Source organism: Tursiops truncatus, chromosome 10 (genome assembly GCF_011762595.2).
Source record: "Tursiops truncatus isolate mTurTru1 chromosome 10, mTurTru1.mat.Y, whole genome shotgun sequence".
NCBI lineage: Eukaryota > Metazoa > Chordata > Mammalia > Artiodactyla > Delphinidae > Tursiops > Tursiops truncatus.
The window spans coordinates 13,380,640-13,405,501 of record NC_047043.1 but is presented as its reverse complement, the minus strand read 5'-3'; the positions used below and the strand labels follow the sequence as shown (position 1 = coordinate 13,405,501).

General features: G+C 40.2%; 1 protein-coding gene and 1 long non-coding RNA gene across 4 annotated transcripts in view; both read right to left on the bottom strand.

Moving 5' to 3' along the window:
- The window catches only part of CAP2 (cyclase associated actin cytoskeleton regulatory protein 2), a 137,982-nt gene extending 120,494 nt beyond the window's left edge, over positions 1–17,488 (bottom strand). For all 3 annotated transcript variants that reach the window (XM_019945238.2, XM_033863868.2, XM_033863869.2), the window contains exon 1: positions 17,359–17,488. The gene's annotated coding sequence lies outside the window, so the exon portion shown is untranslated. The remainder of the gene's footprint in view (positions 1–17,358) is intronic.
- An 858-nt stretch (positions 17,489–18,346) lies between these two features.
- The window catches only part of LOC141275675 (uncharacterized), a 32,114-nt gene continuing 25,598 nt past the window's right edge, over positions 18,347–24,862 (bottom strand). The window contains exons 2-3 of the long non-coding RNA XR_012334217.1: positions 20,899–21,015; positions 18,347–18,477 (exon numbers count right to left, since the gene is read on the bottom strand). This is a non-coding gene — a long non-coding RNA (uncharacterized lncRNA). The remainder of the gene's footprint in view (positions 18,478–20,898; positions 21,016–24,862) is intronic.

Below are 24,862 nucleotides of genomic sequence, written 5' to 3'. Positions count from 1 at the left end.
GAGTACAAGGACCCATGCTTTGGGAAACAGTACAATAGAGTTGCACAGGAATGTTACAGGTGCGTGTGGGAATGTGTGCAGGGGGTCGAGAAGGGTGGGTACTCACTGAGCCCTGGGAAGTAGGGAGGCTAAACGAAATCTCAAAGGATGAGGAGGTGGTGTTCAGAAGAAAGGTAAGGAAGGCATTCCTGAGCCCACGCCCAGCATATGCAACCATATGGAGGCATCACAGCCAGAAAGTACTTATTGAGCACTCACTATGTGCCAGGAGCTACCTAAGAAAGCACAAGGAACAAGGGATTGATGAGGAGTTAGAACGAGTGGTAGATAAAGCTGGGAAGAGACTTGGGAATTCACCCGTGCACGTGACAGTGGATTGAAGAAGATCTGAGGTATAGACTAGGCAAGATCTGAGAAAGGATTAAATGGATTAAATGAGGTTGAGAGGGAAAGGGAGAAGGTAGGATGTCTTAGATGTCTTGCTTCGGGATAGGGTGGTACCAATAAAAATGGAGATAGGGAGTGAAGGCAGCTAATGAAGATGGGAGCTCAGTTCTCGACATCTGAGTTTGAAATGCAGACAGTGATATGAGATGATAGCTGGCAGCTTCAAGTAGGGACCTGAAGCTCTACCTAATAATAATAACACCTTCCTCAGGATGCTTGGGAAGATTAAAGGAGGTGATAAAGTGAACTTTGTGAATTACAAAGTGATGCCCAGGTATCATTCTTATAATTTATCTCTGAAAGCTCCACAGCATTTATCACTGTGATCTGTACCCAGTGAGTGCTCAACCCGTGAACTGTTACTGCATGTGTTACCACCTCTCCTGTCCCCCAAACACAATGATGGTAACATCTCAAACATTATACTTCTAAGACCATGCCATAGAGCAAATAAACTGCAGAAACACTATTGACTGAAAGCATAAAAGGGGATATCATTTCATATAGTCAGTTGTTTCTCATAACATGACTAGAAATGTTTTACTTTATTAAACTGGCATTTCTGCATTAAGAATGCCATGTCTCTCTGGAATAATGAAGGTACTAGGTTTGCTGAAATTCCTTCTAAACTCAAAATTCTAGCATTCACTGTAGGATTTACATACAACTGAATAACAGATCCAGTAACTCTGAGGATCAGTTCTTAAGTGCTGGGCCCATTTTATACCTGGATATTTTCAACAAATGCAAGTGGGATCATTTGATTTCAAATAGCCAGGTGATGAACTTGGCCCAAGAGCGCTCCTTCAACACTTTTTTTTTTTTTTTGCTATTTCATGTGTCTCCAGCCTCCTGGGTCTACTTCCATACTTGACTTTGATTTATTATTTGTGACAAAATCAGAGTTTTCAACTAGACCTGTGGACCACCAAAAGACTAGAAGTTCTTCTTTTATTTTATTTTTTTTGCGGTACGCGGGCCTCTCACTGTTGTTGGCCTCTCCCGTTGTGGAGCACAGGCTCCGGACGCACAGGCTCAGCGGCCATGGCTCACGGGCCCAGCCGCTCCGTGGCATGTGGGATCCTCCCGGACAGGGGCACGAACCTGTGTCCCCTGCATCAGCAGGCGGACTCTCAACCACTGCACCACCAGGGAAGCCCGAAGTTCTTCCTTTTTGCTCTTTGGACCTGGGAGCCCAAAGTAAAGAGGAAAGAGAGAAAAAAGGCAAAGAAGAAAGGAAAGAATGGTGGGGTGCAGGGAAAACAGAGGCGAAAGGGAATAAGGAAGGAGGAGGGGCTACCAGTGCCAGTCCAGAAGTAGTAAGCTTACTACCCCCTATCTCTAAACTGTGTTCAAAATGCAAGAAGAAACTCCTGGCTCTGAAGAATGAACAACAGCAGGAGGATTGAGGAGGGCAATCAAAACTTGAAAAAGGAACCCATGTGGGAGTGCATTTCTGGGCTTTCTCCTCTTTTCTCTTCAGATTTGACTTGAGGTTGGAACTGCACAGGGGGTGCAAGCCACAAACTCCACGAGAACCCTCTTCTTCTCAGCCAGAAGACTTAGAAAGGGGGTCCCTATAAGTGGAAGAATGTGAAGGGAAGTCTGGGTTGTTTGTTTTCTTGTTTTTGTTGTTTCCATTTTTCTTTTCCAAGAGTGGCTGCAGTCACAGAACTGCATGGTAGACGAGCAAGCAGCAGCACAGACAGCTAAAATTTCTCCAAGAAAAACCTGGTCTTATTGCCAGAGGAGCAGGGAAAGGGAACCTTTGTGATCCAAAGAGTGTAGGCAGAACCCTGTCATTTTTCCCTCTTACTTTTCTCTCAGTGCTTTGCTCTGAGAATGGCCCCCGTCTTGGGGAAACCATACTGCAGCAGCGTGAGCAGCTAAAACCTCAAAAGAGACCCAGTCTTTCTGGCCAGAAGACCAGGAAAAAAAGGCTCACAGGGGCAGGAGAGTGTGGGAAGAATCCCAGAGAGGAGAGAGCTAAAGAAGGGGGTCCCTTGATGCTGTGCATGAACCAGTGCAAACCCCAGTCTCGCCCCTGAGCTGTGCATGTGTGGGACAGATTCAAAGCCTTTGAGAACTGAACTACAACGTAAGTTCTGCTCAAGTCCCACTGCTCAAGTCCCATGCTAACCCCTAAACAGTGCTTCCATGGGATCCAAGGCAGCAGAACAAAGGCTTTGAAAAATGAAATGATGTTGGAACCACTGCCCACAGAATGCAAGACAGAACTGGGTTGACTGCCTGGTAAAACAAAAAACTGCGCATTTCGAAAGGACCTGATTCTCACAGCATAATACTCAAAATGTCCAGGATTCAATAAAAAAAAATCTAACATGCAAGAGACCAAGGAAATGTGATCAATCCTCAAAGGAAAAGACAATTAACACATGCCAACCCCAAGATGACACAGGTGTTGGAATTATCCGATAGATTTATAGGAGCTGTTTTAACTACGCTCCAGGAAATAATGGTAACCATTCTTGAAATGAATGGAAAGATAGAAGTTCTCAGCAGAGACACAGAACCTATAAAAGAGAAACAAGTGAACGTTTTAGAACTGAAAAATACAATAAACGGTAAAAAAATGCATGGGATGGGCTCAATAGCAGAACAGAGATGACAAAGGAAAATATCAATAAAGTTGATGTAGATATTATCCAGTCTAAAGAACAGAGAGAAAAAAGGTTGAAGGAAAAAGTGAACAGAGCCTAAAAAGCCTGTGGGACAACATTAAAAGGTTTAATATTAATGTCACTGGAATTCCAGGAGAGGACAAAGAGACTGAGGTAGGAAACGTACTTGAAGAAAAAATGGCCAAAAACTTCCCAAACTTGGTGAAAACTATACATTTACAGATCCAAAGAGTGCTATCTGTCTGGTTATTATACACATAAACACGTAATGTATTACAGTGAGTTGCCTCCAAGGGAAGAACAAGAAAGATGAGTAAAGATATAACTGCCTAAAAAGAAATAAATAAAATGTGATGGGCTATCATTCTCTTTGGAGAGCTGTCACAAGTATTAAGAACTTCAGTTCTTTTCTCTTTTTTAAAAAAATAAATTTATTTATTTATTTTTGGCTGCGTTGGGTCTTCGTTGCTGCGCGCGGGCTTTCTCTAGTTGTGGCGAGCAGGGGCCACTCTTCCTTGCAGTGCGGGGGCATACCGCAGTGACTTCTCTTGTTGTGGAGCATGGGCTCTAGGTGCATGGACTTCAGTAGTTGTGGCACACAGGCTCAGTAGTTGTGGCTCACAGGCTCTAGAGCATAGGCTCAGTAGTTGTAGCGCACGGGCTTAGCTGGTCCACAGCATGTGGGATTTTCCTGGACCAGGGCTTGAACCGGTGTCCCCTGCACTGGCAGGCGGATTCTTAACCACTCCGGCACTAGGGAAGCCCCGAACTTTAGTTCTTAGATGTCTTCTCTAAATCTAGTAGAACAAGGATTCACTGTATCAATCAATGAATTGGTTCATTTATCAATACTAAACTTGCAGAAATGGTTTGTCACATCAGACTCTCATTTTTGGTCAGAAAATAGAGGCAGGATGAGCCTCAAAGGGATTTTCAAATTCTTACTTGTATATAACCTAAAAGAAATCTGTAAATCCCTCTTGCACATTTTTAGGTTGACATGTAAAAACTTTCACCAAAATGTTTATTATTGTGAAGAATGTAATTTCCAGTACTCTGTAAATGTTGACATGTAAAAGTAAACCTATTTTATCACTTGCTGAAATACATCCATTGAAATTCATCATCATTCATTTTAAAAGAATACATAAACAGGCTGCTCTCTGACAGTCAAAAATTTTTGCATGATTGTATTTCTCCTTTAATTTACATTTCCATTCTTTTTGCCTTATGAGAGTTTATCCTAGTTTTACATAGTTTATGCTTTAATGTCTTTTATTCATTACCCTATCATACTTTTCTGCATCAAAAGCATATATATATATTTATTTATTTAAATTCAATGGTAAAAAGAGTGCTCTTCTAATTGTTACCACTGTAACTCTTATTAGAATGAACTTATCAAAACAACACAAATATTACAAATGTTGACAAATATTTAGTAAATGTCGATAAAAAGCATTTTTTTTAAATTGGAAACCTCTCTTTTTGGAGCTCTTTTATTTTTCAGTTATCTCATGCATATGTGGATGAGTATACTTATTGCTAGAATGAGTCAAGCTTGAACATCGATTCTCAATTTTTGTTTTTATCAATGTAAATGCTGGCACTGAGATGCAAATGGATGAAATTTTGTCATAGAAATATCATTCAATTTTCTGAACTCCCTGAGTTATATTCTAAACATCACATGGTGATGAAATATCAAAATCATTTAAATCACCAGTGTAAGAAAAAATTGGGGAAGACTGAAATTTAGTGAGTATGCTAACTACTCATCCATCTGAGTTATTTCAGCCATTTGTTGTCCACGACTAGGCTGTTTTACAACTCTGTAGAGATAAAAGTTAACTTGTAAGGACTTCCCTGGTGGTCCAGTGGTTGGGAATCTGCCTTCCAATGCAGGGGATGTGGATTCGATCCCTGGTGAGGGAACTAAGATCCCATATGCCGTGGGGCAACTAAGCCTGCGTGCCGCAACTACTGAGCCTGCATGCCACAACTAGTGAGCCCATATGCCACAATTACAGAGCCCATGTACTCTGCAGCCCGTGTGCCACAGCTAGAGAGAAGCCCACATGCCACAATGAAAGATCCTGCATGCTGCAACTAAGACCTGACACAGCCAAAAATTAATTAACTTTTAAAAAGTTAACTTATAGAAAACTGATAGTAAAGCAAGTAATAACTGTCTATAGGCATGCAAATAAAATTTATCCTGTGGAACTTCATTGGACTTCCCTCTCCCACTGTGGTGGAAGCTTGTTTACATCTATTAAGAAAATTTATTTTAGCATTCCCATCAATGGTCTCCTTTCAACTGATTGTAAGACCTTTCTGGCTCTCTCATTTTTTAAGACGTTTTTCTAAATGTTAATTTTTTTATATGTATAAGAATCATGATTTCATTGGCTTTTAAAATTTACCCTTTAACATCAGTTTACAATTTGATTAGATTGAACTTTCAGTTGGTTATTTTTGTTTGTTTTGTTTTGTTTTAACGAAGATTTAGAAAACACAAGATCTGTAAAAGAAAAGGAGGCGTGAAAGGGAACCTGCATCTCCGTTACAAACCCACTCTCTAGAAGATCAGTCTTAGGTAAAAAGCACTTGTGAAAGATGAAGATTTGTAAATTTATTTTCTTCAAACACTCTTGTGCATAGACCTTAGGGAAGTCTTTGCATATAGTAAATGCACCCAGTTTGAAGACTCTCAGCCTAAAGTAAGAAGCATAAAAATGAGCCTCACCCCTAATTCTGTATACGTAGAGACTATTTGCATTAACAGACTTCTTTTTTAAAGTTTCAGTTACTGAAGAACTTTATTTAGATAATCATCCACCTTCCATTCATAAGAGACACTGAGAAGGAGGAGTCCTGATGAAGAAAGAGGCCATTGGAAGCAGGGCGGAAGGAGAGGGAATAGAGGGTTGTCAGCGGGAATTCTGAACAGTCAGAGGGCACCATGAGAGTACTAAGAAACAAATAAGGAACGAAAACAGAGGGGGGATCAATACTCAAACTTTAAAAATTTTGCCTAAATATTTGTGAACCTGCACTGTACCCCCGAAAATCTCTTGCCACTGCTTCTCTCATGCTAGAAGATGATGCCAGGGGAAAGACTTCTGCACTGAGTCTACCTAATGCCAAGCAACTAATTAAATGGACATTTCCATCAACCTACTCACTATGTCAGATATCTGAGCCTTCTGCCCCTGGACAGAGGTGAGCAGAAGCATCTAGCTCCTCTGGGACCATCCTCCTCTTCAACACTACCATTTAGACCACCACACTTCTGTTTTCAGTCTCCCACTCTCCTGCTCTTTAATACCCTTCTTACAAAACAAGAATTATTTTAGATTAGACTTTTATATTGCAGAATGGCCTTTCAATTTTGGGAAGCTGGGAGCCATTAGGAACCTCAAAGGTTACCTAATTCATCCATTCATCACATAGGTGCAAAATTTTAAAAATTGGGGACTATTACACCTTCTCCTTTTGGCTAAGTGGTCAATAAGAAGCGAGGATTATTAGATGTCTAATTAAGTAGGGCAGATGAAGGTCACATCCGTAATAACTGAAAGTTCTTCTTCTTGTTTTAGACAACTTCCTATGTCCCTTCCTATATAGGGCTGTATAATGAAAGGGAAATAATATAAATTATTACATAATTTCTCAGTAAAAGAAAATGTTTTCCGTAAGTGGGAAAAGGGTGTACTTTAGAAAAACAAAACAAGATGGAATTCCCCTGGATATAAAAGCTCATGCAAAAGAACAAATACTGCATGATTTCACTTATATGAGGCACCTAGAATAGGCAAATTCATAAAGACAGATAGTAGAATGGAGGGTGCCAGGGGCTGGAGGAAGAGGGGAGTGGGGAGTTATCGTTAATGGGAACAGAGTTTCAGTTTGGGATGATGAAGAAGTTCTGGAGATGAATGGTGCTGATGGTTGTACAACTTTGTGAATGTACCTAATGCCACTGAATTAACTGTATATGTTAAAATGGTAACTTTTTATGTTATGTATATTTTACCACAATAAAAAAAAAAAAACTCTAAAACTCTTTCACAACAGCCTGTTCTGACCTTAGGGTGCTTGCCCCCTTCCAGGTACAAGTAGAAATCTCCTGAATGAACAGCAAAAGCTCATAGCCTGAATCAGGGCAGACCTAGAAAGAGCCCAAGACTAAAACACCGCATTTCCAATTGGCTTATTTTTACCAGGATAACCAACTAAATCATGTTAGAAACACTAGACCAGGGACTTCCCTGGTGGCCCAGTGGTAAAGAATCCTCCTTACAATGCAGGGGATGAGGGTTTGATCCCTGGTCAGGGAACTAAGATCCCACATGCCATGGGGCAACTAAGCCTGTGTGCCACAACGACTGAGCTCGTGCACCTCAACTAGAGAGCCCGTGTGCCACAAACTACAGAGCCCACACGCTCTGGAACCCGTGCACCATAACTACAGAGCCCAGGCACCCTGGAGCCCGTGCCACAACTAGAGAAGAGAAAACCCGCATGCCACAACTAGAGAAAAGCCCACATGCTGCAACGAAAGATCCTGCATGCCTCAGTGAAGATCGCGCTTGCCCGCAATTAAGACCCAAAGCAGCCAAAAATAAATAAAATAATAAATCATTTTTTTTTAAAAAAAAAGGAACACTAGAGCACCCAGTACTATACACATACAAAGAAAAATGTTAGTGAAATTTAGTAACCACTTATGTACCTTGCTTAAAATAATATCCCTTGGATTTAATAAAGTTGTCCTCTGTCCTATCCTAAATCCAGGTGACATAAGAAGATGAAGATGCCTGTAAGTGACTGGGTTAAGTGAGGCTGCTGTGAAATTCAGTTGTAAAATTTTAGAATAGTATTTTTCCACACCTCTGAGGACATGAGAAAATAGATATTACAACTAGAATTTAAATGGGATGAGAAGTCAGGATATCAGTTCTAATCACTTGGTGGTTTGGGGGGAATGAATAAGCTGGGGATATATACCATTAACGTATAAGTCAGAAGGAGAATCAACCTTGTTTCTGGTCATTAAAATACATGGCATATTCACATTCACACAGAAGAACTTGCACATGTGTCAAGACACATGGAAAAAGAGTCTCCAAAGCAGCAAAACATGGGAACCAACCCTAATGCTCAACAGTAAGAGAATGGATAAATAAACTGCGGAATATTTGCCGACAAATAATACACAGTTACACACAGTAATAGGGATAATTCTTTAAAACTTAATTTCGAGTTTTTTAAAAGTGAGGCTATATATACCCTTTTTATAAATCAAAAAAACAAGCAAAGGTAAACAAAATTATGTAGGAATACTTACATATGTCATAAAACTATTTTACAATAAAATCGGGTAATGGCTAACACAAAATCCAGGGTTGGGAGGGGCACAAGGAATGGCATAGGAGAAGGGCATAAAGAAAGATACAACAGTATAGGTAACAATCTAGTTCTTTTTTTCTAGCCTTCTGTTTATTTTCTTTAATGGCTTTATTGAGATACAACTCACATATGATACAATTCACCCATTTGAAGTGTACAATATGATGATGTTCAAAACCATCACCAGTTAATTTTAGTTCATTTTGTCAGCTCAAAAAGAAACGCTATACCCTTTAACTATTACCACCCACCCCTCACATCAACCCCCATCCCTAAGAAACCACTAATCTACTTTCTGTCTCTATTCATTGCCCTGGTCTGAATATTTCCATATGAACAGAAAATCATACAGTGTGTGGTCTTTTGTGACTAACTTAGAATAATGTCTTCAAGGTACATACTTGTTGTAGCATGTATCAGTATTTCATTCTTTTTATGGCCAAATAATATCCCATTGAATGGATATACCATATTATATTTATCCATTCATCAGTTGATGGACATTTGGGTTGTTTCTACCTTTTGGTTGTTATGAGTGTGGTCGATATAAACATCTGTGAATAGTTTTTGTGTGGACATATGCTTTCATTTCTCTTGGATATATATACTTAGAGTGAAACTGTTGTATCATATGGTAAATCTGTTTAACTTTTGAGGAAGTGCCAAATTCTTTTCCAAAGCAGCTGCACCAGATGATATTCCCACCAGCAACGTATAAGGGTTCCAATTCCTTCACATCCTCACCAACACTTATTAACTGACTTTTTGATTCTAGCCATCCTAGTGGGTGTGAAGTGGTATCTCACTGTAGTTTTGATTTGCATTTTTCTGATGAATAATGATACTGAACATCTCTTCATATGCTTATTGGCCATTTGTATATCCTCTTAGGAGAAATAGCCATTCAGATATCTTGACCATTTTTATATTGGGTTATTTATCTTTTTGTTGTTGAGTTGTAAGAACTCTTCATATATTTTGGATACAAGTTCCTTACCAGATATAGGACTTTTAAATATTTTCTCGCATTCTGTGGGTTACCTTTTCACAATTATCTAGTTCTTATGCCCTGGTTTTTAAAGTTGTGACAGGGTTACAGGTGGTCACTGAATATAATGTTTATAGCTTACATAAACTTAGCAAATTATTCTTATGTATATTACATAATTGATGAATTAAAAATAAAACCTCGTGCTGCCAGTGTCCTTGTCCTCATGGTGAGCCTGAGCTGCCCCCCACCTCTGCAGGAGACCCTCCAACACTAGCAGGGTTTCTGAAGAGAATTCTTATCCTGTTCCTTTGTAGGTCATTACAGAGTACTGAGTAGAGTTCCCTGTGCTACACATCTGAGCTGTGTGTCGGACAGACTCTTGGCGCTCCAGCCAGGCATCAGGGCTGTGCCACTGAGGTGGGAGAGCCAACTTCAGGACACTGGTCCACAAGAGACCTCCCAGCTCCACATAATATCAAATGGCGAAAATCTCCCAGAGATCTCCATCTCAACACCAAGACCTAGCTTCACTCAACTACAGCAAGCTACAGTGCTGCACACCCTATGCCAAACAACTAGCAAGACAGGAACACAACCTCACCCATTAGCAAAGAGGCTGCCTAAAATCATAATAAGGCCACAGACACCCCAAAACACACCACCAGACGTGGACCTGCCCACCAGAAAGACAATATCCACCCGCCTCATCCACCAGAACACAGGCACTAGCCCACTCCACCAGGAAACCTACACAACCCACTGAACCAACCTTAGCCACTGGGGACAGACACCAGAATCAACGGGAACCACGAACGTGCAGCCTGCAAAAAGGAGACGCTAAAGACAGTAAGATAAGCAAAATGAAAAGACAGAAAAACACACAGCACATGAAGGAGCAAGGCAAAAACCCACCAGACCTAACAAATGAAGAGGAAATAGGCAGTCTACCTGAAAAAGAATTCAGAATAATGATAGTAAAGATGATCCAAAATCTGGAAATAGAATAGAGAAAATGCAAGAAACATTTAACAAGGACCTAGAAGAACTAAAGAGGAAACAAGCAATGATGAACAACACAATAAATGAAATTAAAAATACTCTAGAAGGGATAAATAGCAGAATAACTGAGGCAGAAGAACAGATAAGTGACCTGGAAGATAAAATAGTGGAAATAACTACTGCAGAGCAGAATAAAGAAAAAAGAACGAAAAGAACTGAGAACACTCTCAGAGACCTCTGGGACAACATTAAATGCACCAACATTCGAATTATATGGGTCCAAGAAGAAGAAGAGAAAAAGAAAGGGACTGAGAAAACATTTGAAGAGATTATAGTTGAAAACTTCCCTAATATGGGAAAGGAAATAGTTAATCAAGTCCAAAAAGCACAGAGAGTCCCATACAGGATAAATCCAAGGAGAAACACACCAAGACACATATTAATCAAACTATCAAAAATTAAATACAAAGAAAACAAATTAAAAGCAGCAAGGGAAAAACAACAAATAACACACAAAGGAATCCCCATAAGGTTAACAGCTGATCTTTCAGCAGAAACTCTGCAAGCCAGAAGGGAGTGGCAGGACATATTTAAAGTGATGAAGGAGAAAAACCTACAACCAAGATTACTCTACCCAGCAAGGATCTCATTCAGATTTGATGGAGAAATTAAAACCTTTACAGACAAGCAAAAGCTGAGAGAGTTCAGCACCACCAAACCAGCTTTACAACAAATGCTAAAGGAACTTCTCTAGGCAAGAAACACAAGAGAAGGAAAAGACTTACAATAACAAACCCAAAACAATTAAGAAGATACCCACTTCAGACCTAGGGACGCATACAGACTGAAAGTCAGGGGATGGAAAAAGAAATTCCATGCAAATGGCAATCAGAAGAAAGCTGGAGTAGCAATTCTCGTATCAGACAAAACAGACTTTAAAATAAAGACTATTACAAGAGAAAAAGAAGGACACTACATAATGATCAAGGGATCAATTCAAGAAGAAGATATAACAATTGTAAATATTTATGCACCCAACATAGGACCACCTCAATACATAAGGCAAATACTAACAGCCATAAAAGAGGAAATCGACAGTAACACAATCATAGTAGGGGACTTTAACACCCCACTTTCACCAATGGACAGATCATCCAAAATGAAAATAAAAAAGGAAACACAAGCTTTAAATGATATATTAAACAAGATGGACTTAATTGATATTTATAGGACATTCCATCCAAAAAACAACAGAATACACATTTTCCTCAAGTGCTCATGGAACATTCTCCAGGACAGATCATATCTTGGGTCACAAATCTAGCCTTGGTAAATTTAAGAAAATTGAAATCGTATCAAGTATCTTTCCTGACCACAATGCTATGAGACCATATATCAATTACAGGAAAAGATCTGTAAAAAATACAAATACATGGAGGCTAAACAATACACTACTTAATAATGAAGTGATCACTGAAGAAATCAAAGAGGAAATTAAAAAATACCTAGAAACAAATGACAATGGAGACACGACGACCCCAAACCTACGGGATGCAGCAAAAGCAGTTCTAAGAGGGAAGTTTATAGCAATACAATCCTACCTTGAGAAACAGGAAACATCTCAAATAAACAACCTAACTTTGCACCTAAAGCAATTAGAGAAAGAAGAACAAAAACACCCAAAGTTAGCAGAAGGAAAGAAATCCTAGAGATCAGATCAGAAATAAATGAAAAAGAAATGAAGGAAATGATAGCAAAAATCAATAAAACTAAAAGCTGGTTCTTTAAGAAGATAAACAAATTTGATAAACCATTAGCCAGACTCATCAAGAAAAAATGGGAGAAGACTCAAATCAATAGAATTAGAAATGAGAAAGGAGAAGTAACAGCTGACACTGTAGAAATACAAAAGATCATCAGAGATTACTAAAAGCAACTCTATGCCAATAAAATGGACAACCTGGAAGAAATGGACAAATTCTTAGAAATACACAGCCTGCCGAGACTGAACCAGGAAGAAATAGAAAATGTGAACAGACCAATCACAAGCACTGAAATTGAAACTGTGATTAAAAATCTTCCAACAAACAAAAGTCCAGGACCAGATGGCTTCACAGGTGAATTCTATCAAACATTTAGAGAAGAGCTAACACCTATCCTTCTCAAACTCTTCCAAAATATAGCAGAGGGAGGAACACTCCCAAACTCATTCTACAAGGTTAGTATCATCCTGATACCAAAACCAGACAAAGATGTCACAAAGAAAGAGAACTACAGGCCAATATCACTGATGAACATAGATGCAAAAATCCTCAACAAAATACTAGCAAACAGAATCCAACAGCACATTAAATGGATCATACACCATGATCAAGTGGGGTTTATTCCAGGAATGCAAGGATTCTTCAATATATGCAAATCAATCAACGTGATACACCATATTAACAAATTTAAGGAGAAAAACCATATGATCATCTCAATAGATGCAGAGAAAGCTTTCGACAAAATTCAACACCCACTTATGATAAAAACCCTCCAGAAAGTAGGCATAGAGGGAACTTTCCTCAACATAATAAAGGCCATATATGACAAACCCAAAGCCAACATCGTCCTCAATGGTTAAAAACTGAAACCATTTCCACTAAGATCAGGAACAAGACAAGGTTGCCCACTGTCACCATTCTTATTCAACACAGTTTTGGAAGTTCTAGCCATGGCAATCAGAGAAGAAAAAGAAATAAACGGTATCCAAATCGGAAAAGAAGTAAAGCTGTCACTGTTCACAGATGACATGATACTATACATACAGAATCCTAAACATGCTACCAGAAAACTACTAGAGCTAATTGATGAATTTGGTAAAGTAGCAGGATACAAAATTAATGCACAGAAATCTCTGGCATTCTTATATACTAATGATGAAAAATCTGAAAGTGAAATTAAGAAAACACTCCCATTTACCACTGCAACAAAAAGAATAAAATATTCAGGAATAAACCTACATAAGGAGACAAAAGACCCATATGCAGAAAATTATAAGACACTGATGAAAGAAATTAAAGATGATACAAATAGATGGAGAGATATACCATGTTCTTGGATTGGAAGAATCAACACTGTGAAAATGACTCTACTACCCAAAGCAATCTACAGATTCAATGCAATCCCTGTCAAACTACCACTGGCATTTTTCACAGAACTAGAACAAAAAAGTTCACAATTTGTATGGAAACACAAAAGACCCTGAACAGCCAAAGCAATCTTGAGAATGAAAAATGGAGCTGGAGGAATCAGGCTCCCTGACTTTAGACTGTATTACATAGCTACAGTAATCAAGAGAGTATGGTACTGGCACAAAAACAGAAATATAGATCAATGGAACACGATAGAAAGCTCAGAGATAAACCCACGCACATATGGTCACCTTATCTTTGATAAAGGAGGCAAGAATATACAGTGGAGAAAAGACAGCCTCTTCAATAAGTGGTGCTGGGAAAACTGGACAGGTACATGTAAAAGTATGAAATTAGAACATTCCCTAACACCATACACAAAAATAAACTAAAAATGGATTAAAGACCTAAATGTAAGGCCAGACACTATCAAACTCTTAGAGGAAAACATAGGCAGAACACTCTATGACATAAATCACAGCAAGATCCTTTTTGACCCACCTCCTAGAGAAATGGAAATAAAAACAAAAATAGACAAATGGGACCTAATGAAACTTAAAAGCTTTTGCACAGCCAAGGAAACCATAAACAAGACAAAAAGACAACCCTCAGAATGGGAGAAAATATTTGCATATGAAGCAACGGACAACGGATTAATCTCCAAAATTTACAAGCAGCTCATGCAGCTCAGTATCAAAAAAACAAAAAACCCAATGCAAAAATGGGCAGAAGACCTAAATAGACATTTCTCCAAAGAAGATATACAGATTGCCAACAAACACATGAAAGAATGCTCAATATCATTAATCATTAGAGAAATGCAAATCAAAACTACAATGAGATACCATCTCACACCGGTCAGAATGGCCATCATCAAAAAATCTAGAAACAATAAATGCTGGAGAGGTTGTGGAGAAAAGGCAACCCTCTTGCACTGTTGGTGGGAATGTAAATTGATACAGCCACTATGGAGAACAGTATGGAGGTTCCTTAAAAAACTACAAATAGAACTACCATACGACCCAGCAATCCCACTACTGGGCATATACCCTGAGAAAACCACAATTCAAAAAGAGTCATGTACCACAATGTTCACTGCAGCTCTATTTACAATAGCCAGGACATGGAAGCAACCTAAGTGTCCATCAACAGATGAATGGATAAAGAAGATGTGGCACATATATACAATGGAATATTACTCAGCCATAAAAAGAAATGAAATTGAGTTATTTGTGGTGAGGTGGATGGACCTAGAGTCTGTCATACAGAGTGAAGTAAGTCAGAAAGAGAAAAACAAATACCATATGCTAACACATATATATGGAATCTAAGAAAAAAAAGGTCATGAAGAACCTAGGGGTAAGACAGGAATAAAGACACAGACCTACTAGAGCATGGACTTGAGGATACGGGGAGGGGTAGGCTGTGACAAGGTGAGAGAGTGGCATGGACATATATACACTACCAAGCGTAAAGTGGATAGCTAGTAGGAAGTAGCCACGTAGCACAGGGAGATCAGCTAGGTGGTTTGTGACCGCCTAGAGGGGTGGGATAAGGAAGGTGGGAGGGAGGGAGATGCAGGAGGGAAGAGAAATGGGAACATGTGTATATGTATAACTGATTCATTTTGTTATAAAGCAGAAACTAACACACCATTGTGAAGCAAATATACTCCAATAAAGACGTTAATAAATAAAACCTCATGCATAAAGATGTCTGTTAGGAAATATTTAACACAAAACAAAATGCTGTAATGCTCAAAATAAGTTAATGCTACTCTTGAAGGCATTAACTTAATGCCTGGGTATGACTTAGGCACCCGGAGAATCTGGCCCATTAATTCTCTCAAAAGGTTCCTCTCCAAACTCTACCACATGGTAGGGGGGAGTAGCAAACTACTAACAACAGGACAAACCTGCCCCCTTTCCCCTCCTGTTTTTGTGTCTCCCCCTCCTCTCCCAAGCTAAAAATGAATTTTACATTTTTTAATGCCTGAAAAAAAAGAAGACTACTTCATTACTGGTGAAAATTATACGAACTTCAAATTTCAGTGTCCATGAATAAAGTGAAATACAGCCACACCATTCCTTTAGGTATTGTCTATGGCTGCTTTTAAGCTACAACAGCACAGATGAGAAGTTACTAAAGAGACCACATAGCCAAGAAAACCTACAAGTTTACTATCCAGCCTTTTACTCAAAAAGTTTGCCAAACCTTACTGTATCAACAAGTTAAATTACTTCTCACTTCTACAATGAGTAGCAAAAAATCTATTTCCTACTAGCCAAGACCACCTTGACAGTCACCCTCTTGATTTCTCAATTTTTTCTCTTTAACTTTAATAAATATTTATATAGTACTTCGATTCTAATTTTATTAAGGATTTTTACATTTGGGAATTGTAGAGTAGTCTTTCCTTGTAAAATAATGTGGTATCTTCAAAAAGTCACGATCCAGCCACACTCAAACTATTGGGTAAATCATTTTAACAAACTTTTATTGCCTGCTCATTGCATGCTGTGAGTCAAATACTTCTTGGTGCAGTAAAAACTACCCAAAACCCCATCCTTGCCCTCAAGAGGCTTACAGTCTAATTAGACTCTAGTAACTATAAGAACAATTTCCCCAAAGATCACTCCACAGTTGAATCTTACATTAAGGGGTCTTAGACATTTTACCAAGAATTCTAAGCTATGTTCCTTAAATAAAAAAGAAGTCTTATATAAGCAGTAAAGAAATAGTACTCTGCAAACAATTCTGGTAAACTTTGGTGGTTTAAGTCCCATAACTTCTGCATTCCCATGACCACATAATCAAAGCTTCTTGATCCTTTTTGCTGTGTTCATCTCCGCTTTGGCCGTTTGGACCTAATCCTAGTTCAATACACTAAATGTAGTCACCCATATTCACTCATTTTAGAGAACGCACCAATTCAAATATCGCTGAAACTTGCAAACCTATCTGTGTTGCCGGATACCACTCTGATGGCAATGAAGGCAAGGCCGTTTGCATATGTGATTATTAGTCCCCAAAGTGATGACACCGAGGCTACTTCCACAAACAACACTCTACCCAAAGGAGACAGAGACCCAGCTGTGAGGTGACCTCTTCGGAGCTGTCCCTCAATGCCTCAGTGGCCTTCGCATTTTTTTAAAGTGACTCATGGCCTCAAGTCAGTTTCTGCAGAGAAGCCAGGTCCGTTCCTTTCCAGCACTTCCTGGCTAGGGTCAAATTCAGTCCGATGACAGCCCTACCCCCAACGACCCTGCACCCCTCTGAGGCTCAGAGCCAAACTGGCGAGAAGCCCCAAAGTTAGACCAGCCTGGAGCGTGGCTGCAAGGCCTTGGCCATCCGTCCAGCCCCAAGCCCGCTCCGCGGCCGCACCGCCTTCTGGGCAGGCCAGCGCGCGCCGGGGCAGGCGGCGGGGGCAGGGAGCGCCGCTGCGCTGACCCAGATGGGGCGCCCGCCCGCGCCCGCACGCCCGCGCCCGGGTCCCCGGCACCCAGGCCCCGCGTTCGCCCGCGTCCCCGACATCCTGGCCCCTCAGGCACCAGCCCGGTCTTTATTCCTCGCGCGCCGCCCGCCCCGGCCCCTCTTCACCCCACCCATTGAGCGCAACTTCCGAGCGCGGCCGCGGAGCGCCCCCCGCACCTGCCCGCCGGCCCCTCCCGGCCCGGCTGCTCCGGATTACCTGTTTGGGGGTCCTGCGGTCTGGTCCTGGGCGATGCCGATCCGTTGCTCGGCCCCTCGCGCCCTCCTCCCGCCTGCCCTCCTCCCCTCCTCCTCCCCCCTGAGTAGGAGTCGGTGTCAGTCACGCCGCTCCTGGGGAGAGTGGCCGGCGGCTTCCGGGAGCTCCAAATACAGACAAGCCGAGGGGGAGAGAGAGGGAGAGGGAGGAAGGGAGGAGAGCCAAGCTCTGCGGGTGGGGAGTGGAAATAAAGGGGAGCGGAGAGGGGAATGGAGGAAAGGAGGGGCAGATGGGCCGTGGGAGAAAAGAGAGGGAGATGAGGAAGGCAGAGGGCGGCAGGCTCTGAAAGAAATGAATTCGCTGCATCAGGCGGCATTGCAAAGAAGTCTGGAAAGATCCGGGAGGCTCCTGGCTGAAAGAGCCACAGATTGGATCCTCAAACACTTGTGCAGAGAAATGATGGGTCCTTAAGAAGCAAGAGACGGGCCTGTGTGTTCCCCAACCCCAGGATAGGGATAAAGGTCCTGGCTGGAGAGGGAGGGGGACAAGCAACGCTTTAGCTAGACATCAAGCTGAGATGCACTCATATTTTGTAACGACATTTTAAAAATATATTTTAAAATGCACTTTACATACATCTTTTTAAAGAATTGCCTAATTGTTTAAAAATAAATGTACCCCAAACCAATTATTTTTATTGTGCGTATTTGTGGCCATTCCTATTTATAAGTTGACTGTAATTACAAAATTGGAGATTTTTTACTTTTTTGTTAACACTGTTAGAAGGAAAACACTGATTTTCAATTTTCATTAGTTTATTTCCATCTGAAAAAGTAGACTTAAAGCTCTTCATTGAATGAATGCTAGGAAAATAATTACAGAGAAGAGAGAAGGGGTGGGTGTAATCGATACTTCTTAAAGCAATATTTCCAAACAAACACTAGGATGGGTATCTAAAAAGCCAATATTCTCTGTCAGTGTTTAAATTGCATGTAATTTGGTTCTGTGCATTACAAGGCTTATTCTAACACCACAGGTCACAACTTGAATGAAGGTTTTTCCTATCACACATTGCTCTTGTCCAACAGTGGTGATAAGGAGTGCCTCTTTGCTCCCCTTTGTCTGGAAAAAAGGGAAACAAAATGACATTGCTTATGTCATTGATAACACTGCTAAATGAATGCATACACTGCAAATATCCAGGGCCAGTGCTGTCCCTATCATGCACATGTCTTGCATTTGGTAGGTAATTAATACATTTATACTGAAGAATGAATGAATGAAATTATATATATACATTTATGTTCCAGGGATGCCAAAAATAATATATCCTTAAGAACCAATTTTTACAGGTTCAAAGGAAACTTTCAAGCATCCAGTCTAACATGACTTATTTTTCTCTAGCATTAACTTCAGCAATCATTAATAGAGCATTTCTTTCAGCTAAGTGTATTTTGCACTGGAGTATAAAGTATTATGGAGTATAAAGGTGAATGAGGCACAAATCCTCCCCTTAGGTTTATAAGATAGTAAGATGATGAAGAGAGTATAAAAATAACTACAGTGTAAGAAAGACTATATAAAACATGTCCTAAGAGAAATATGAACAAAGTTTGTGGATGTGCAGAAGAGGCAGGTTGCTTCTAGTGCTGGGGACCAGAGAATGCATCCTGGTGGAAGTAAGAGTTGAGTCTTCAAGCAGAAATGACAATAAGAATGGGCAGTGGGGGAAGGGCACTCAAGATGAAAGGACAGCAGGGATAAAGATGGAGAGGTGATAAAGGATGGAACATGAATGAAGGACAGTGGGTGAGCTTTGCTGGAATGGAGAGCTGTGCGACCCAGATCTGGGAAGAAAGGATAGGTCCCAGCAGATGGAGGCCTTCAATCTTAGCCTAAGTTGTTTGAACCCTAAGGGGCAGGCACTGGGGGATTGTTGACAGTTTTGAAGCAGAATCATGATAACAACAGTTAATTTGGTGATGTTGTCTAGGATTGGAAAAAGATAGGAGACAGGGAAATTCTCTAACAAATAATTCACTAGTTTGGAGGGTCTTAAGCCTCTTGAGTCTTAAGCCGGTGCCTGAATTCTTCCCTTAACTAATTCCATCTCACACAGCACCCGTCTGCTATGTGACGCATGCCCAATAGGGCTACCCCCGCCAGTGAACTCTTCTTTCTCACAACTCTCTAACATTTATTGTCCATATTTTCCAACTAGACCTGAAAGTTCCAAGAAAGCAAAGATAATGTCTGTTTAAAGGTTCAAGACTATTTTCTGGAGGCTGACACAGAGAAAAGTCATTGAGTACATATTTATTGATACATTTTTCTTTTACAGGATTAGTTCTGAAGGTGGTGGAGTTGGAAAGAAGTGGACAGATGCTGGGCTCTTCTAAATCTTTTCTGACCTTGATATTCCCACCCAAACCCTTGCCTTTCTCCTTAACAGACTATCTCATTATCTGTTGTACAAGGAGGCTGGTGCTATGTTAACTTCTATACCTTTTCCTTACACTTAATTTGAACTAATGTCCCCTTCGTTGCCAAAACTAAGAGTATTCTCGTCTTATTCCACCTTGGTCCTCTACATTGCATCTGAGACGACTCCTCCCCATTGATTTTGTCCCTCTGGATAACATTCCAGTTGCCACCAGCCAGGCTGTACCAGAAAGCTGGTAACACAATAGACACATGGGGGAGAGGGGGGGGCCATCTTTGGAATGGTTGTGCTGTTCTGCCTTTCTTTATATAGTGTAAAACTTTTAAATTGACAATTTTATATGAAGGGGCTTTGCTAGGACCTCAACACAGAGTAGGTGACTCAGGACCTTGAAATTCACAGTCTATAAAGCTTCTACAAGAATCAAGTGAAATCCAGACTTCCATGATCCTCTCCCAGAATCTGCTCCTGAGGTTCAAGGGCACCTGTGGAGCAGTCTGACATGCAGGCGGCTAACCATCTCTGAGCTGGCTTGCTGAAGAATTCTCCCCCAAAGGGATGTATTGGATGGAAACAAACGAATGCAAATATACCCACTTCCTAAGCAGTGTTCATGCTTCTCAAAGAGGTGCAAGGAGAGAGAATGGGTCCCTGGATTCTCAGTTGTGCCCTAAATGAAGTTATGCTAGGGCCCCAGGTCTCTGTGAAGCGTATTCTACCCTCATGACTGCTGAGATAGTGAGACCAGACTATAGTCCCCTTGCTGTTTTACCTGAATCCCCTTTCACCTTTTCCAGTAAGAGACCATACCAGCAACAGCCAATGAACACAGTGTCCTTTTTTGGGAGCTTTTCCCAGCCAATGAGGAGGAAAGGAGAATGATGACATGCCTCCACAAACATGCCTTCTCAGGAGTTAAAGTTTTGAAGAACACGTTACCAATGTCCCATGAGAGTTGGCATTTCATTTCAATAATTCCCAAGTGGGAAGTTATCAATGGTAATTTTATCAGCAGTTGATACACACATTGTGGATGCTGAGAATACCACACTCAGCAAACAGAGCATAATAATCATAGATAAAACTTACTGAGCACTTACCATGTGAATGAGGCCTTTATATTCTTTCTTCTTAAAGAGGGAACCGGGGTAGCTCAGCTCTTGCATCCTGACCCTCTTCCTCTTCATTGGAAGCTTGTGCTCGAGAAGTCAAAGACTCTAAAAACAAATTTAAAATATTCCAAACTTTTGTCATGTGAAGGTCCTTAGTAAAGATTTCTATCTGATTTACTTCCGTATGTCCTGACCCAGCATCTATAAGAGAGAGGATTCTTTGATGGCTACACTTTGTGGTCTGATTGTCCCTGATGTGGAGGAATTATACTGAGCTTTCACTGGATGGGACAGCTACAAAGTACGGCAGAGCGGGCCACATCATATAACCTTTGCAACACCACCTCCACTGCCCACTTCTCCTCCACCACCGCACATGGGCCCAGCCTCCTTTGGCTACACCTTGTTCTTGGTTACATAGTTCTGGCACATGGAAACAAATTGGAGGTAGCAGCACACAGCCCTCTTTTTCCCAAGGTGAGGATTCTCAGTCATTATTTTGATAATTCAGTCCACCCACAAATGGGAGTGGGGGTGGGGGGTTGGGAAAGATGAGCACGGAAGGTGAGTGGATGAACTGTAAAGGGAAGAAAGCAAAGGTGAGCAATGCCAGGTTCCCTAGCACTGCAGACACTAAAAATGACACTTTTTATTTGTTCAGTGAATTCTTAACCTGAGATTCCTAGACAGGCTTCAGGAGTCTGTGAGTTCCATGAATCGTGTGTTATGTTTTAGTCTTTGTGCATTTATTTGAGGAGATGATCCACAGCTTTTATCTTATTTTTTTGGAGTCATCTATGTCGAAATATTGACCGAGATATCAATGATTTTATGGAAGTGCAAAACAGAGAACTGGTTCCTTCCTGCTTTTTCTTTCCAAGTCCCTCCGCAAAGACAGAATCTCAGGCTCAGGTGAACAGAGGCTTTGGTTCTTCAGAACAGAGGTGCGATCAGCCTTGCTGAACAGAATTATCCAGGCAGATCATGTTTGGTATGTTCAATCTTTTGGGAATATCTTCTCTTTTTAAAGGGCATCTTGTGATGGTCATACTTTAACTCAAAGGAATAATTCACTAATCCCAGGCACCGAGGGGGGGGGGATGGGGTAAGGTTCAGAGGCATTTGAGAAGATGACAAGGGCTAGTGGACACCACTCAGGCCACCGGGCATGTCTCTAATAATCCACTTTGTGGATAAGACTGTCCCTGCATGAAAATTTTATGTCATTAGAAATAGATAAGACTGCTGGTCTTAAACCTAAGGATTATTTTTATATTCCACTGATTTGTTGGAGCTATACCTAAATACTCCAGTCCACATTTATCTCTTCTGTCATTGAATCCCTTGGAATTTGAATAAATACACTGTTTATTCATTAAAATATCAATATAAAGAAATTACTCTTAAATTTTTCCCCCGTTTTCTGCTTTCCAAGTCTCCCCTGTCTATATTTAAATGCCTCAAGGCAGGACCATACATAGTCCAAATTTACTTTATGTCATTATGTAACGCTAAAGAAAGTGCTGCCCATAGTCTTTCTTTTTTATTCAAACAGAAAGTCACAAAAATTATTATCATCCTCATCAGTTCACTCAGTCCCATGTAATTTATTTTTTTTATCTTGATCTTTTGTTAGCACTTTTATGAATTCATCAGTCTCCATAGTCTCTTCCTCTTGGCATATGTTGACAAAGAGCCTCCATTCACCTGTTGGCCAGGTGCCCTTGTGCCGGGGACACCTGCCCAGCTGTACACAGTGGCCCTAACCAAGGAGAACATGACATGCAATCAATGGTAAGTAGTTTCCATTGGTTTGCTTACTGAAACAAATCCAGATTTAAAGTCAGAGCTCAGAGAAAGAGACAAGTGTGTCTGAAATAGTACAGAAAATAAAACCATTGCCCATGGTGTTTAATATATATTTTTAAAATTCTAATTATTGGGAAGAAATAAGATGACTTTGAAAACAAAATTAATGAGAAGTAATAGGATTAATTATAATTAGTTAAAATTAACCAATAATTATAATAATCAGCCATATTAATAAAAACAGAATTAATAACAGCCAGATTCAAAGTTTGGAGACAGTCTAAGGGAGAAAGATTATCCAAGAGAATTTAAGAGACCTAGTGGTATCAATATGAATCCAGAAAGAGTATAGAGAAAAGGGCCAACTCGGTATTTAATTCTTCTGAGTGTAAAGAAGGCTCGAGAAGCTGAGTTGCCTGAAACCAATGGTTAGACAAGGGTTTATTAGTAATAAGGCAAACTTATTTATCTTTCATTTGAATGGAATATCTTAAAACTAATGAAAATAGGGAATTCCCTGGCAGTCCAGTGGTTAAAACTCGGTGCTTTCACTGCCGTGGGCCCAGGCTTAATCCCTGCTCGGGGATCTAAGATCCCACAAGCCATGTGGTATGGGCAAAACAAACAAACAAACAATAATGAAAATATAGAACAAAAATAATCATTTCATCCTAACATGACACACTAGTATTTGTATGTTCTTTCATTTCTTTTCATGTTTTCTATGTGATATACTTTGTCGCTGTAGGTTAAAAGCGAAGTCAAAATGTATAGCTAAAATAGAGAATTAGATTTCAGTTTAAAAACTAAGATTATGTTTATTAAGGGGAACACACTTGCCTGTCTCATTTGATCACAGCAAAAGTAATATATAATATTGCTGTAAGGTGGAACAGCTAATGGTGGGGAAGAAGGAAAGACTGAAGGATGTGGAGAAGTCTACCTAGAACTTACCCAGAATTAACAACGCTCTTTTAAGTGATGGAAATGCCACAATATCCATCCACCACCCACCTGGCGCACAGAAGGCTCTCAACTGATATTGGTTGAACTGAATGTTTGACACATAATGTTCAGTTAGAGAACAACCTAGAAAATATGCATTGTCTAGAAGAAACTTTCACTGTTCAAAATAATTTTAAACAGTAAATATAACAATCAGCGGTCTATTATGAATTTAATGTTGTACATATATATTAAATACTTAGCATGTATTAAATACAGAGTATGTTTAATACATATGAAATAAAAAGTGGGTTGACCTGCAATTTCATGGAATCACTAAGACAGCAAGTGGAAAATTCCAAAACAATAACTCCGTCTAATCAGGTATATTCCTAGTCAGGGCATCTAAAAACATTTTACAATGGACAACTCTAGTTATCCAAGTTTCTGCCTGTTTTAGGTCAAGAGTCATCAACAAAACAGGAAGGATTAACTTCAAATAATTTTCCCGGCTAGATCTCACACTTGGAAAATAGTATTCTATTGAGTTTTGTGGATTCCTCCATTTTTTGGAAACAACACAATCCAGATTAAGTACTTTGTAATGATCCAAAAACAGAAAAGAAAAGACAAGAAAAAGAGGCTGATTTAAAACCTTGATCCTTCTTTACGACACCTCAAGAGTTTTGCTGATGTGATCCGGTTGCTTCTCAGCAAATGTAAGGGGTAGACTCAGGAGTTATTTAGGAGGCTGATCTACATGAAAGGAAGATCTATGAGCCTTCTTACCAATTCTGGTCAGAGGAGCCAGCATTTGTCTCCTCCTTCTCTCCCCCACACTTCCCACCCTAGATTATCTCCATCATCTTGTGACCAAAGGAGAAAATAACTCCCCAGCTGTCAGTGGCTTTCTCAGCTGCCAACACAAGAACTTGATCACACAGAGGGAAACTCCTGATTTAAGGAAAGACAGTCAACATGCACACTTCTGCTTATACCATCGGGGCTTCTGGTGGTGTACCTCTGCCTGCATCCACCAGTGCTCCCTGAAGCTACAGTAAAGACTCAGCTTTTTGTTGTTATTATTCTTTTAGCTTTTGCATAACTGGCCTTTTGAATATCTCACATGGACCACTGGCCACCAGGTTTTATATGATATAGAGAGAATATAACTTTGTTCACTTTCTGCCATTTTAGA